This window comes from Cibotium barometz, chromosome 51 (genome assembly GCF_041138505.1).
Source record: "Cibotium barometz isolate CiBa-2024 chromosome 51, ASM4113850v1, whole genome shotgun sequence".
Classification (NCBI taxonomy): domain Eukaryota; kingdom Viridiplantae; phylum Streptophyta; class Polypodiopsida; order Cyatheales; family Cibotiaceae; genus Cibotium; species Cibotium barometz.
The window spans coordinates 31,462,807-31,479,574 of NC_141096.1; the positions used below are offsets into that span (position 1 = coordinate 31,462,807).

At 46.4% G+C, this 16,768-nt stretch overlaps 1 protein-coding gene across 9 annotated transcripts in view; it reads right to left on the reverse strand.

The window, feature by feature from the left end:
• The window catches only part of LOC147609528 (GTP-binding protein Obg/CgtA), a 68,754-nt gene that overhangs the window by 41,902 nt on the left and 10,084 nt on the right, over window positions 1-16,768 (reverse strand). For 3 of the 9 annotated variants that reach the window (XM_086787608.1, XM_086787612.1, XM_086787607.1), the window contains exon 3: window positions 5,631-5,787. The exons of the other annotated variants lie outside the window; for them this stretch is intronic. The gene's annotated coding sequence lies outside the window, so the exon portion shown is untranslated. The remainder of the gene's footprint in view (window positions 1-5,630; window positions 5,788-16,768) is intronic. 9 annotated transcript variants of the gene reach the window in all.

Below are 16,768 nucleotides of genomic sequence, written 5' to 3' on the forward strand. Positions count from 1 at the left end.
CTCATGCACTTCATGTCTAACCTTGACACAGATATGGCAAACTTTATTGAGTTAGTTGATGACAACATCGAGGATTCTTCCAGCATGACTTCAAAAGAACAACAAGATGATGTTGAAAAGACCTTGGATTCTTTATCTCAAGATGATGAGTCGCTCACGATTGACTTCTTTGAAGATATAAAGATTACAAAAGCGGATATAACATTTGTTTCAATCTTACCCACATGGGATGACACAATCGATATCAAGCAAGAGGATAAAGTTTTCAACACTGCTAAGAATTTCAAGCATTCTTCTAACAACTTGGATGAGTACTTTACTACTATGAAGCGGAACACTTCAACAGATACTATTCAAGTATCATCGAGAGAATTCATGGTTGAACCTTCAAATTCTTCTACATCGCCATAGTTGCAATGAAACGCATTTCATTCAGTTTGAATGAAATGAAACATTTCATACAAATGAAACGCGTTTCATTCGTATCCACCTGGGAACTGTATGATTTAAGCGCTTTTTACCCTGATTCTTTAGTTTTAACTTGAAAACATGTTTTAATGTGTAAATGTTGCATGTTTAATATTGTTTTGCAAGAAAGGCAACATATTTTTTACATATTATAAACTTATATACAAATTTTGGAGCCTGTAACCCCCCTGTTTTGTATGAAACGTCTTTGAAACATCTGGGATTTGAAAGAAACGTTTATGAAACGCGTTTCATGGAACGCCTGGCAACTATGTACATGGCAATATAGCCAAGTCAACTTCAAGCCCAACATTTGGAAGTAGACAAAGAAGAAGACATTAAAGAATGATGCTACAACTTGCAATTTAGCATTTAAAGCACGATAGCAAGACAATAGAGGAAACATCTTCAATATTTCTCAGTGCAAGCTTCACCACAAGTATAAATGGCCTAATGACGAAGATCTTCAACAAAATTGTATTATTTAGCCGGAGTCTTATTTTAAGTGGGAAGGAGAGTCACAATTGTGACTTAATCTCTCTTCATTACCCTTAATTATCCTTAATTACTCTTAATCATTGAAGGGACACCAGTGAAGGGTCACAACTTGTCACATGGGTCATCACCAAAGAACACATCTCTTCAAAGGGACACATCTATTGATCAAAGGACACATCTCTACGTCCAAAGGACATAACTATTCATTCAAGAGTCACATCCTTCCATCAGGGATGTGCCTCTTCATTTGTACCTCTTCAAGCCCTATTTAACAAGGCCTTGTGTCTCAATGCAAACAACACAGCTTTCACTCTTTGCCTCATGTTTACTCAAGTATTTAAATATTAAGATATTTTAATCATGTTTAATTAAGCTAAAAGCTTAACACCAAAGGACCATAAGATTGAGCTCCTCCCAAGTTCCAAAGCCCCCAATAAGACCGCCTGAGCAAGGCCATGGAGACGGAGTTGGATCATCTGCTCCAAGAATTATTGCAGTTTGGTTTCATATGTTCTAGTGTGTCTCCATTCACAGCCCGATCCTCTTTGTGAAAAAGAAGGATGGATCTTCCAAACTTTGCATAGATTATCACGAGCTCAATAGGCTGACAACGAAGAGAAAGTTCCCTATGGCTCTGATTGATTATATCTTAGGGAGGCTGAATGGAGCACGGGTTTTTTCAAAAATTGACCTCAAAAGTGGCTACCATCAGGTGAGAATTGTGGACGGGGACAACCCCAAAACCACATTGCGGGCCCACTACAAGTTCGTGGTCATGCCTTTTGGATATGTCAATGAGAAGAAATCGGAGTTTAATTTATACGAGATTCACTACCTCGGATATATAATCAATGCCAAAGGCATCCGATTAGACCCAGCAAAAGTGGCGGAGATCCTAAACTCGGAGATTCCGAAAACAACATATGATGTTAGGTCGTTTGTGGATATTTGCCACGCATATTCCACCCACATCGACATTTTGGCTTCTTTGATTGATCTCCTTAAAGGTGTCAAGACTCAAAGACAGAAGATCAAGATGACCCCTCGGGGTCTGCAAGCTTTCAAGAACCTCAAGGTTGCATTATATGAGGCTCCTTGTTTAGCATTAGTCTCCTGGGATGACCCATTTCAGGTGATCACTCATGCGCGTACATTACTATCGGGGAGGTCTTTTAACAGAATGGGTATCTAGTAGCTTACATGTCTCGTAAGTTGATCCCTACAAAGAAAAACTACTCGGTTTATAAGCAGAAACTCCTCACGGTGATACAAGCCCTGAAGCATTGGAAACATTTCCTTTATGGACGTGACTTTGAGATTTGCACAGATCACCAAGCTCTGTGTTGGCTTCACACAATGCCAAGCGCAAATTGGAGTGACCAACACCAGAGCTAGATTTTCCAGCAATTTGGTGGTATGATCAAGTATATTCCGAACAAGGCCGTCTCAGTGGCTGATGTCTTGAGCAAGAAAGGAACCATGTTCCATATCCAATCCACTTGCTGGTACAGAAGTAGATGATATGAAGCACGAGTACGCGGATTCCATGGAATTCGGTACTCAATGGGAACAAGCATCGGACGCCACAAGAGTATGTCGTTTCTTGATATGCGATGGTTGGCTTTTCTACAAAGGTCGACTTTGCGTGTTGAAACAGTTCCAAGTAACTCTTCTCCATGATGCCCATGATGCCATCATTGGTGGTCATCGAGACATGAACTCTGGAGAAGTTAGAGTGGCAGTTTTATTGGCCAAGAATGAGGCGAGATGTGTTCACTCATGTGCAACAATGTGAGGTTTGTCAAAAAGTGAAAGCTCCTCATGGGAAGAAGATAGGGTTGTTACAACCTTTAACCATTCTCGAGGGACCTTTTCAAAACATTTCGATGGATTTTGTGACGAACCTGCCTCCCAGTCCGGGTAAGCGATTGTTGATTGTTTTAGCAAGTTTGTTATGCTTATTCCTTGTAGGACTAATGTAACTACTGAAGATGTTGCTAGATTGTTTATTTGACATTGGTACCCCATAGGTGGTATACCTAGGACCATTGTGCCAAATCGAGATGCCAAGTTTACCAGTCATTTCTAGATGGCATATAACTCTGGAACTAAGTTGAATTTTTCCAGTGGATTTCACCCACAGACGGAGATTTACAATCAATTGGCGTTCGACGTGATGCAGTGTTATGCCAGCAACGTAAGTGGGAACACTATTTGCCCTTAGTTCAAGCTCTTTTGAATGACTCCTTCCCTTCAGCTATTGGCAGGACTCCATATGAGGCAGCATTTGGAAGACTTTTCCAATCTTTGTTGACCAGGACGTCCTTGTAATATGCGGAAGCTTCGTGGTCAAATCAGTAACTTCAATGCTTAGAATTCAGCAATCATTCATGATGAATATAACGCACAAAACTATAGAAGGTGTGCAGAAAAGAGAGAGAAAGAAAGAAAGAAAGAAAGATTTTATTAACGTCTTCCAAAAGACCGAACTCGGCCTATGAGACAAATCGGAGTACCTGTATGGGGTATCCTCTGTCATCCCAACAAAATGAAAAAGTATTGAACAAAAAAGCTGAATCTGGGTGTGCAGGGGATGGAGCTCTACTACTAGGAGAATGCAAAGCTATATGCATGGAGTATACAATCATGATATGCAACCTAGCTAGCTCCATCCTGTACCATACTGGGGGTATAAAATGGTATACATCAGTGAAGGGGGTGTCCACAGCTCCCTGAAGAACATGCCTGGGTCTGCTCTGAAGCGAGCCAGTCGCTCCGCACCCTCTCTGTGAAACTGAGCTCTGATCTCTGTCATCTCTCTCTGGTATAGGCGTGGTGTCTGAAAGCCAGGTGTCTTCTGTCTCATGCGGGCTCTAAGTGTCTCTGCTCTCTGGAGAGTAATTCCCTGCCGTGTAGGGGCTGGGAGGGGGATGGATCTCTGAAAAAATGTAGTAATCTTGCCAGTCTCAATCTCCAATCGGTGTGATGAAACTCTGAGCTGACCAATAGCCACTCGGGAGCCGTGTGGTAGAAAGCCCTCCATGTATCTAGGCCTCTCTATAAATCCATCATCAATGATACTCATGAAGTGATCTCTGTAGTATAGCATCTTCGGTGGAAGAGGCTGTGTAGGCGATATCCATGTCTCTCGTGTATAGAGCTGCCATAGATCCTGTCTCAATACTCTGTTCCTCTCACTATGAGAGAGACGGATATGTGGTGTATCCCTGTCATACTGGAATGGTGGTAGATGATCCATGTCTAGGCCATGCTGTGAGAAAGAAAGGGAGAAGAGGACACAGTATTGGGTCCCAAATACCCTCTGTAGGGCCCCCACCACGAATGGTGTATTTGCTTTATTAGAATGATGTAAATCTGAAAATAAAGACCGAATCTTGACTTGCGATGTTCACCTTGGTTGGAGGCTAGAGCACTCCCCTTGGCTATCCTGGCCCTTGGAACGCGGCAACCCTTCATGAATAATGAGAAGATCTACTGAATTCCAACGTGGAGTTTATATACCTAGCCGTGGTCGGCCAACTCTCCTGGAGTCGGTTTGCTGGAAAATATCCTCACGACTTGTATAAATAGCATTAAATGCTCTTTAAAGTGGTTGTTTCACACTATCTTATGGCTGTCCAGCCTGCGCATGCCCTAGCTGGGTGTCCACGCTGCTGGGCAGCCAATCGAAAATGGTGTGGGGCTGCCCCACACAGCCGACTGGCTGGGCAGGACCCTAGGCCTTGTCGGCTGTCTGGCCAAGGCTCCTAGGGCTGGCCAACAGCCTGCCGAGCCCATGCTAGGGCCGGTGGGCACAGCATGGGGCCCTCCTAGCCCCTTGGGGTGGCTATAAGCTTCCCCATGCCCACAGCAAGGGCCCTAGGCTCTACTCTAGGGTAGCCCTATGGGCTAGCCCCTTTTTCTACATGCATCTACATACGTCTGGCATCCAGTTGCTCAACCTTCTTGTCCATCGAAGTCAAAACGAAATAGGCTCGCCGAGCGGCCTGTTCCATGACTGGATCCTCCGTGCTGCTGTCAAGCAAGACAATGACTCTCTAGCCACCTATATAGCCAAAGGTCTTGATCAATTCATTGCGCTCATACTCCTGGTCTTGGGTACCCTTCTGCTTATCTTTGAGCTTCCACCTAATGATTGCACCAACCAAAGCACTGGGATCCAAAGAACTAGGGACAACTGCTGGGGTATGTGTCAAAGCTAGGCTCACCATGGAAGCCGTGGAGGTTGGGGTGGTTGTCTATGAAGTGGTAGTCTTCTTAGGACACTCCCGAACTGCCCTTTCTTGTCCTTATCAAATGAGCCCAATTGCAAACATAAGTTCAAAATTTTATTGGCAAACTGAAGGACTGGTTACGCTCAAAACACGCTCCCCTAAACTCGTCTTCGAGTTGCTCGAGGTAATGGGACGGTAGAAACCGCCACTTAAGGTGGAGGACAAACTTGTCCCAAACATAAGCCGCCATACCTAATCTGGTGTAGGCATGAGCCCACTGGGTCCAGCAAGGAATGGCCTCACCTTCCAAGTACCAACTAGCCAAGATCACTATGTCAGTATCATTTTTTCTAATTGCAGCAAAATAAGCTTCAAACTGATGCAACCAAGAATAGAGAGTTGTGGGGTCGAGTTTACCATTATACTTACTGAAGTTCATTTTCTCAGAAAAATGATGTTATTCTTGCGTCTAAAGCCGCAAGGTATCTTTCGTGTTCCACTACGCGTGTGGAAGACTTCCAAAGGCTGAAAACCAACCGTCCTTCAAGGGATAGAAGTCACACCGAGAGGGGTGGTCCACCGGAGTCTAGAAACCAACCACACAAGCAAGAAAAAAAAATATTTCTTTTTTTAAAATTTTTCTAGCTAAATCTTCACACTTGAAGAAGGCTCTGATACCAAAGTAACACGGGGAAGCTTCGTGGTCGAATCAGTAACTTCAATGCTCAGAATTCAGCAATCATTCACGACAAATATAACACACAAAACTGTAGAAGGTGTGCTAAAAATAGAGAGAGAGAGAGAAAGAAAGAAAGAAAGAAAGTTGTATTAACGTCTTCAAAAGGCCAAAATGATCTATGAGACCAAAAGGTTACATCATATCCATGAGGTACATAATCCTCGGTACAAAATAGTAATAAAGAAAGATAACAAAAATCTAGAACTTTAAAATCTGATCTAGGTACATGAGCAGAGCTCTCATATCACCCTAATACATCCCTCATGGGCCGTTGTGACATGGTGCTCAAGGTGGTAAAACTGAGCTGGCGTCAGAAGGTCTTGCGATGATGGGAGATGATGGCCCGGATCTTCCTGTGGTGGCGTGGCCATGGGTGAGGGCCATGGGGTCTGGGGCGTCGAGCTCTACACAATTCAGTGGCTCTGTCGAGTGTCACACCTCTCGGCCGAGCTCTTGCACTAGCCTGTGGTCTGGGTATGATGGGTGGATCAGCCCTCGGAGTGCTGGTATGGAAGAAGTCAGTGAGAGCTCTCTGTGCTGGTCTAGAGAGAAATGAAATGAAATGACATGATATATTAATGTCTTCAAAAGGCCAAAAATGACCTATGAGACCAAAAGGTTTACAACAATTGGTGGATCTGATACAATGTCTGTGTAAGAAAAGCTAAAAGAAAAGAGACAGGGAGGAAGAAGAGACACAGTGTTGGGTCCCAAATACCCTCTGTAAGGCCCCCACCATGAATGGTGTATTTGCTTTATTAGAATGATGTAAATCTGAAAATAAAGACTGAATCTTGACCTGCAATGTTCACCTTGGTTGGAGCACTCCCCTTGGCTGTCCTGGCCCTTGGAATGCAGCAACCCTTCGTGAATAATGAGATGATCTACTGAATTCCAGTGTGGGGTTTATATACTCCCTCCTAGCCCTGGTCGGCCAGCTCTATTGGGGTCGGTTTGCTGGAAAATCCTCACAACTTGTATAAATAGCATTAAATGCTCTTTAAAGTGGTCGTTTCACACTGTCTTATGGCTGTCCAGCCTGCACATGCCCTGGCTGGGTGTCCAGGCTGTTGGACAGCCAATCGAACATGGTGTGGGGCTACCCCACACACAGCCGACTGGTTGGGCAGGGCCCTAGGCCCTGTCGGTTGTCTAGCCAAGGCCCCCCCCAGGATAGCATGGGCCCCTCCTGGCCCCTTAGGGTGGCTGTAAGCTGCCCCATGCCCATAGCAAGGGCCTTAGGCTCTGCTCTTGGGTAGCCCTATGGGCTGGCCCCTTTTCTACATGCAAACCTACATGCATCTACAGACGTCTGGCATCCAATTGCAAACTAGATACACGGATCATCTGACATCATTCCAAAGGGAGACTCATAGTACGGACTGGCACTGCTTCATGTGCAGGACAATGCACACTTGACCTCGGACACATAGAGTGGAACCTAGCTAACTCGTCCTTGACTGGGCTCACATGGGACCAGTTTCCACTCCAGGTCTTGCACCTTCTTGCTTAGATATGTCTACGTGGCATCCAAGTGTGGGATGCACGTGACAGTCATCCTCCGTGCCTGAAGTGAACAAAATGACAAAGCCTTACCAGGAGACCTTGGAGTCTGTGAAAGACAAGTTGGCTAAAGCGCAGGAGGCCTACACTCGACAGGCCAACAAGGACAGACGAGTCACGAGATGTGATCTTTTTAGAAGGAGATTGGGTTTATCTCAGGATAATGAAGCAAAGATTGAAACAGGTGGACAAACGATGCCCAAAGTTATCGTTTCAAAGCTTCGGACCCTTTTGATTTTGAAGACAATCAATGAGGTTTTAATGAAGCTGAAGTTACCACCCACTTGGGCCATGCACAATGTGTTCCATGTCAGTTGGTTGACGCCTTACTTTGGGCCTCCTCTCTCTGACGTCCACAATGAACAAGAACCAAATTTAGTGGACAACGCTGAAATTATGATTCCAGACAGATCCTTCTACATCATTTCAAGCACGGCTCCGGGCCCCGACCGAAAAGAAAGACAATTCCTCACGAAGTTTCTAGAACGAGTGACACGCGAAGCAGTGTGGCTTGAGAATAACTTCTTCTAAGATTTTTCGGCATTTTTGACGGACTATTTGGATACTTTGCGGCTTCTATCAAGTTAAGCAGGAGGGCATGTCACGTGCATCCCGCACTTGGATGCCACGTGTACATATCTATACAAGCAGGTGCAGGACCTAGAGTGGAAACTGGTCCCTTGTGAGCCCCAATCCGGGACGAGTCTGCCAAGGTTCCACTCTAAGCATCCAAGGTCATGTGTACAAGTCTCGTACATGGTCTTGGTCACGTGTGCACACTGCAAGTCCCGCACATGAAGCAATGCCAATCCGTACTGTGAGTCACCTTCTGGAATGATGACAAGTGTTCTGGGTGTTTGGTTTGTAGCCAGATACCAGGCATCTGGGAAGCCCTATGAGCCACCCCAAAAAGGGTATTAGACCCTTGCCTACCAAGGGAGTAACCCTTGGGGGCCACGCTAGGGGCCAAGAGGCCCATGGCCAATGTCCAACAGCCAAGCATGGCTGGGCATGCTGTCGGCCAGGCCTGGTGGGCCTGGGCAGCAAGGCAACCTGGCCTATATGGCCTAGATGGCTTGGATAGCCTGTCAGCCAGCCCCATAGGCAGCTGAGGCAGAGCGGCCAAGGCACAATGGCTGCCAAGCAGCCTGGACAGCATAGCAAAAGGCGGCCAGCTCAACTCAGCAAAAAGGCACCTATTTATTGCATTAATTCAGGTGGTGGAAGACAAATAAACAGGCTGACCCCTGTATGGATGCAACAACCAACTTCTATTTAGACTATAAGAGCACAAGCTAGAGAGTCTTCTGGTCATCTTACAATTCAAAAAGTGCTGAAGCGTTCCAAGGGCCAGGACAGCCAAGGGGAATCCTAAAGCAAAGGTGAAGGTTGAAGGTCAAGACTCGAGTCAGATCATCTACAGGCTGAAAGTCTACAGCCACAAGAGATCTACAGATTTGCGTTATTTTCTCATCCTTCAATAAAGAAAATACACCATCCTTGGTGGGACCCTTGCAGATGGTGTTTTTGGGACCCAATCGGGTGTACTATGCCTTATTGTCTCTCTCTCTCTCTCTCTCTCTCTCTCTCTCTCTCTCCCCATTACCATGATGTTGGAATCCACGGACATGATGTAACATTTTGGTCTTATAGGTCATTTTGGCCTTTTGACGACTTTAATACAACTTTCTTTCTTTCTTTCTCCCTCTCTCTTGCACTCTTACTTCCGCTACATTGTGCAATTGTCTCGAACAAAGCGCTGAATATTCATTATCCGAAATATAATCCTGTCTGTAAGCTTCAACATCTAACAGGATAAAACCTCTGCCACCCAAGCAGTCAAACAACAAACGCCACGATCGGAATGCCCAAGAAAAGGAAGTTTAATTTTGGAGACAAGAAGTCAAGTAGCCAACCAAACAAGAAGCCGGAGACAGGGCAAACCCACAGAATGGAAGTGCCCACCAATACCAAACAGTGGAAGACCTCATTGCACTGAGTACTACAAAAATGGAAGTGGGAACTATAAAGGATCCCCTCAAAACCATCAAGAAACTAGAAGTGTCTCTACCCTTGCCACAACAAACAACAACTGAAGCTCTGCCGACTCTCCCAGCAGAGAAGTAAGGTTCCTAGAAAGAGTAGAAACACAGCGGGCTCAAGGGGCACTGGATTACCTACAGACGTGTGTAACAAAAGGCCCCAAGGAGATCCAGATTCCAGAGGCTCAAAGATGTCCTGAAGGTAAGGGAGGCAAAAGCAAAAGAAGACCACAAGGAGCTGCTACTCTTGAAAGCTGAGCTATAGCAGCACCGAAGTATCCAAGCACAAATGTTCGGGTTAGAGGAGACCAACAAGAACTTAGCAAAAGAAATAGGGTCCTTAAAGTTATAGTGGCTTGGCAGCAACAGGAGACAAGGCAAATCAGGGAAAGATCAAAGGAAGCCTCTGCAAATGCAGCAGTAGCACAACAACAGGCTGAAACTATACTGAAAGGGCATCTAGAGTCAAGGACATCCAAACAAGGGCAGATGAAGACAAAATTGGGCTCATCAAGGCGGAGGCCAGACTGGCAGTGTACAAAGCCCAGACACCCGCTGAAGTGTATGAGTTAGATGCAGCCAAGATGGAGGAGTGGGAAGATCATGTAACTGATGAACTGAAGGGGATGTGGGTGGATTATCTGCAGAAATTGAAGGACATTATGGAAGCACCCACACCCACCTGCAGCCACTTAGTCTCCTATGAAAAAGAAGACCAGAATCCGGACGGGGGCGATGGAAAACAAGAAAAGGGTGCTGAAGCAGGCAGGGGAACCAGAAAATTGGGTCAACCATAATGGATGCCAGATCAGTGTGTAGACAGTTAGGGTTCGCATATAGGAAAGGGGCCACCCCATAGGGCTACCCCAAGGACAGATATGGGCATGGGGAAGGTGGAGAACCACCCCCATAAGGGCCAGGAAGGCCTTGGCTGTACCCACCAGCTATAGGATGGCCATGGAGGGGCTGTAGACAGCCCTAGAGCTCCTGGACAAGTGGCCGACTGGTTACACAGCCCCTAGGGGACTGTAGACAAGGTGTGGGGCTGCCCACACAGGCTGTCCAACAGCCAGTTCTGAGGTGCATGGTGGCCAGCATTTATTTAGTCATGCGCAGATTTTTTACAGCATTTAATAGTGATTTTTCTAGTCGTGGAGCTATTTTCAGGCAGCCGACTGGCTTTCCTGAAGGGTATAAATACCGAGGGCTTAAATCAGTTTTTATCTCATCATTCACCAAGTGCTGAAGCTGAACCAAGGGCTAGGACAGCCAAGAACAAGCTAACACAGAAGGGGTGAAGGATTGAAGGTCAAGGGCAGAGATCCATCTCAGCCAAGAAGGTTCAGTCAGTCTTTTATTTCAGTTTTTTGCATCATTCTAATAAAAGCAAATACACCATTCGTGGTGGGGGCCCTAGAGAGGGTATTCACGACCCATACTCTGTCCGCTTCTCCCTCTATCTCTCTCTCTATTTTTCTGCACATCTACATTCAGTTTTGTGCGTTAATGTTGTCGCGACAAGTGTGCTGTTTTTCTGAGCATTGAAGTTACCGATCTCCCCCGAAGGTTCCGCATGTTACAGTGGTATCAGAGTCTACTTCCAGTGTAAAGATTCACAGCAAGAAACCAAAAAAAATTTATCGCTCCTGTGATTGGTTTTTCAAACTCCGGTGGACTACCCCTTTCGGAGTGATTCCTGTCCCTCAAAGGATGGTTGGTTTTCAGCCTCCGGAAGTCTCCCGCACACATAGTGGATGGTCAGATTGCGCTCTGGAAAGGAAGTGCGTTTTCCTGCTATGGCGAGCTTCGACGACGAGAGACCAAAAACCTTAGGACCAGAGTGCACCAGGCAGCCCAGCTAGGGCATCAGGCATGAGTGTTACAGATATGCGAGCAATCGCAGACCAGATGACCAAGTTGGAAGAGCAAAAGGCGCAGATCCTGGCCCTGGAAGAGCGCACCTGTTCTCCAGCGCCGCGTTTTCCATCTCCTCCTCCCTCTCCTTCCGTATACCAGATTCCAGATCCTCTACATAGAGACCCTCTCGCAGGGTCACGACCACAGCCGAGTTCTATGCTTGAGTTGCAGATGCGTGCATTGGAGATCCGACAACGCGAAGACAAAGCCATGCGACGCATGGAACATGAGCGTTACCTTGCAGCTTTGGACACCAGATTGACACCAGTGGCGTCCTCAAATCATTTTCCCGAGAAAATGAACTTCAATAAGTATAATGGTAAACTCGACCCCACAACTCTATATTCATGGTTGCATCAGTTTGAAGCTTACTTTACCGCAGTTAGAAAGAACGATACTGATAGAGTGATCTTAGCCAATTGGTACTTGGAAGGTGAGGCCGTTCCTTGGTGGACCCAGTGGGCTCATACCCACACCAGATTAGGTATGGCATCTTATGTGTGGGACAAGTTTGTCCACGACCTTAAGCAGTGGTTTCTACCGCCCCATTACCTTGAGCAACTCGAAGACGAGTTCAGGGGAGCACGTCAAAACGCGCAACCAGTCCTTCAGTTTGCCAATAGAATTTCGACTTTATGTTTGCAATTAGGCTTATCTAATTCGGACAAGAAAGGGCAATTTTTGTATGGCCTTGACACACAAATCCAGTGGGAGGTGCGTATGTTTAGGCCAGCCACCTTCGAAGACGCACTCTCGCTTGCACAGAGTGCTGAAATGAAGCATAAGGGTGGCAAGCCCAAGACTTCCCAGCCGGCTACTCCCAAGGCTACCGCCTCGGGGGGAAAAGGCCAGAACCAGACGAGGTCTTCCCTAGGACAGAGCATGGGAGCCTTTGGCTCCAAGAACTCGAACAACGCGTCCAAGCTTACTCTAGACCAGAAAGCGGAGGCAAGCAAGACGGGTGGCAAGTTGAGTGCTAAGGAGATTCCTCAGTACAAGAAGGAGGGTAGGTGTTTCTTTTGTCATACAAAAGGCCACACTTCTCGGGAGTGTCCTAAGAAGACTACCGCTCCAAAGACCGCCGCCTCAACCTCCACAGCTTCCATGAGCCCAGCTCCCACACAGACCCCACTGGCTGCCCCTAGTTCTTCAAATACCAATGCTTCAGTTAGAGCAATCATTAGCCAGGAGCACGAAGATAAGCAGAACGGCGCCCATGACCAGCAATATGAGCGCAACAATCTTGTTTGACAACGGCAGCACGGAGGATGTGGTCACGGAACAGGCCGCTCGGCATGCCCGTTTCGTCCTGACTTCGGTGGACAAGCAAGTTGAGGGTTTTAGCACAGGCATGACAACAAGCGTCAAGTATGAAGCTCTAGGTGCTAAATTAGTTATTCAGGGCATAGAGTTTGTACGTGGTTTTATGGTTGCCCCTCTTGTTGGAGCAGACATAATTTTGGGCATTCCGTGGTTTCACAAGTTCCTTCCTGATGTCCAGTGGCACAAGCACACTTTTCAGATTAATCGGAATGTGTCAAACGTCCCAGTGACCATTAAGTGTGAGCCAGGAATTCCGAACTTTCCGCTCATAAGCCACTTGCAGGCTAAGTGAGCAATCAGGAAAGTCGCACATTGTGCGATGATATACATCCGGACTACCAAGACGGTGGCCAGTGCTTCTGAGAAGTATTTGGCTCTCCATGAAAAGTTCCAGAAGATTTTCTTCGGGACAATCTCTCTCCCCAGCTCCCCCCGTCCAGACCGGAGAACCACAAGATTGATCTCCTCTCAGTCTCGGAACCCTCGAGCAAGTTTCCATATCGCCTTTCCAAGGCAATGGAATCGGAGTTGGACCGCCAACTCCAGGAATTGTTGCAATCAGGCTTCATCCGTCCCAACATGTCGCCATTTACAGCACACCGATCCTGTTTGTCAAGAAGAAAGATGGGTCTTCTCGTTTGTGTGTCGATTATCGTGCACTCCATAAGCGGACTATCAAGAGTAGATTCCCGATGCCTCGAATAGATTATATTCTCGAGAAGTTGAACGGGGCTAAGGTGTTCCCGAAACTCAATTTAAAGAGTGGATACCACCAGGTGAGGATTTTGGAGGGGGACATCCCCAAGACAGCCTTCCATACGGAACGGGCCCACTATGAATTTGTGGTCATGCCTTTTGGCCTTGACGAATGCCCCGGCTACATTCAACCGCATGATGATGTGGGTTTTCCGGGAATTAATTGGAAAGTGTGTATTCATATTTCTGGACGACATACGGGTATTTTCAACTGCGGTTGAGCAGCATGACATTGATGTGGAGAAAGTCCTTAAGTTGCTGGAAAGCAACGAGCTCTACGTCAATGAGAAGAAGTCGGAATTTTATTTGTTCCAGGTGCACTACCTTGGATACATAATTAGTGCAGAAGGCATTCGACTTGATCCGGCTAAGGTGGCCGAGATTGTCAATTGGGAAGTACCTCAGATAGCTTATGACATCAGATCCTTTGTGGGTATATGCCAGGCATACTCCACCCACATAGACAAGTTTTCTGACCTCTGGGCAGATCTCACCGATTTGCTTAAGGGTGTCAAGACAAGAAGGCAACAGATTCGAATGACTCCGCAAGCATTGGAGGCATTCAAGAACCTCAAGGTGGCTTTATCAAAAGCGCCTTGTTTAGCACTTGCCTCGTGGAACGAACCATTTCATGTGATCACCGATGCAAGAAACATTACAATTGGCAGTGTATTACAACAGAATGGTCATCCAGTAGCTTACATGTCTCGTAAGTTACTGCCCGCAGAGAAGAATTACTTAGTCTACGATCAAGAACTCCTTGCAGTTCGACAGGCCTTGAAACATTGGAAACATTTTCTTTATGGCCGTGACTGTGAGGTTCGCACTGACCATCAGGCATCACGTTGGATTCAAACAATGCCAAGTGCACAGTGTAGTGACCAACAACACCGCTAGAGCCAGATATTCCAGCAATTTGGTAGTATGATTGAGTACCTTCCAGGAAAGGCCAATCCAGTGAACTAATGCGTTGAGCAGGAAGGCACAAGTGACTTTGATTCAGACCACTAGACTCGACCTTGTTGGTACGGGACTAGACGACTTGAAGCACACGTATGCGGATTCTGAGGAATTCGGTACAAAGTGGGAACAGGCATTGGATGCCACAAGACCATGCCACTTTTTGATACGCTATGGTTGGCTTTTCTACAAAGGCCAACTGTGTGTCATGAAGTTGTTTAGGGCAGCTCTTCTCCATGACACCCATGACGCCATTACTGGTGGTCATAGGGGCATGAATTCGACTTTGGAGAAATTGGAACGGCAATATTATTGGCCAAAGATGAGGCGAGATGTGTTTTCATATGTACAACACTATGTACAACACTATGATATTTATCAAAATGTTATGCTCCTCGTGGAAAGAAGATAGGGTTGTTACAGCCCTTGCCAATTCCTGAGGGACCTTTCCAAGATATTTCGATGGACTTTGTCACGAATCTGCCTCCCAGTCCGAGTAAGCGTAATACTCAGTGCTTAACTATAGTTGATAGATGTAGCAAATTTGTTATGCTTATTCCTTTTGCGGGGCCAATGTGACCGCCGAGGATGTTGCCCAATTGTTCATTCGGCATCGGTACCCGATTGGTGGGATTCCTAGGACCATAGTGTAGTGCATTCCACCCACAAACGAGCGGCCAGACAGAGATCTACAACCAATTGGCCTTTGATTTGTTGAAGTGTTATGTCCACGATTAGCAAGGTAAGTGGGAATCATATTTGCCTTTAATTCAAGCTGTTTTGAATGATTCTTTTTCTTCAGCTATTGGCAGGACTCCATATGAGGTAGTGTTTGGAAGACCATTCCAGTCGATTTTGACCAGGATCTCGTCTTAGGAACCTAAAGCGAACAGAGTGACAGAGTCTTACCATGTCATGTGCATGTTTGCCATGGACATTCTCTGGAGCTAGTCCATAAGGAGCAACCAGAAAAAGATCAATAGAACTACGATTTGGAGCATAAAGTGCAGAAGTGGCAAGTTGGACTAGGAGAAGGACAAGAAAAGGATGCTGTCGACTGCTTGGTGGGGTCTGTTGACTGAACCAGAAGGGAGTCGGCTGTACCAGGGCAAGGCGGCTGCAAACGCATCATTACTTGGGATTTGTGACCAGTCGGCCAGCACTCCAAGGGGTCCAAGAGCCTATATAAGACACATATGCTCATTGATAAACTCATTCAACTCCTTTTGAGTTGGGTCCTTAGAGTAGGACAGATTTTGGTGTATTCCACCTTTTATGTAAGGCAGCCTATTGCTGTAGATTAGGGTACCTTTTTGTATCATATGAATATACTGAATTTCCAACTATCTCTCTCTTTCTACTCTCCCTTCTGTCTGCGTTTTTGCATCAGCATGTTCTAGATGGTGTTTAGGGCTGAAAGAAGACTCCCAGAGCTTCCGCGTGTTACATTGGTATTAGAGCATCAGGCTCAGCAAGGCTAAACACTGTTTCAGTCCCATATGATGGTATACAGGTCCAAGGTACAGGAAAGTGCACGGATACGAAGCCCAAGGCAAGGAACACATGATCGGGAAGAGCTCCCAGGAGGTTTGTTGGTGGTGTTCCACAAAGCCAGAGGGGATGGCAGTCCTATGAGCCATATAGGTTCTCGGGCAACGGTCCCAAGGGAGGATTATCCTCCCAGGGGTGGAGTGAGAGTGCCAGACTCATTTCTTAGGAATGAAGACCAAAACAGTGTTCAGAGTCAGGGCAGGAATGGATTGGGGACTGGATGGAACAGATGCATAGATCTCATTCAGAGTCATAGTGGTTTTAGAGACCGGGCCGGGTTTTTAGAGAAAAGGGTTGCCAGAGATGGATGGATGACAGAGAGACCTCGGGAAAAGAATGGGATGATGACAGTCATCCAAGAATAGGTTGGAATCCCGCCATCAAGTTTAGCAGGGGGATGTCATGTGCATGTTTGCCATGGATATTCTCTAGAGCTAGTCCAGATGGGGCAGCCAGAAAAAGATCAATAGAACCAAGATTTGCAGCATAAAGTGCAGAAGTGGCAAGGTGGACTAGGAGAAGGACAAGAAAAGGATGTTGTCGGCTGCTTGGTAGGGTCTGTCGTCTGAACCAGAAGGGAGTCAGCTGTACCAGGGCAAGGCGGCTGCAAACGCCTCATTACTTGGGATTTGTGACCAATCGGCCAGCACTCCAAGGGGTCCAAGAGCCTATATAAGGCACAAATGCTCATTGATGAACTCATTCAACTCCTTTTG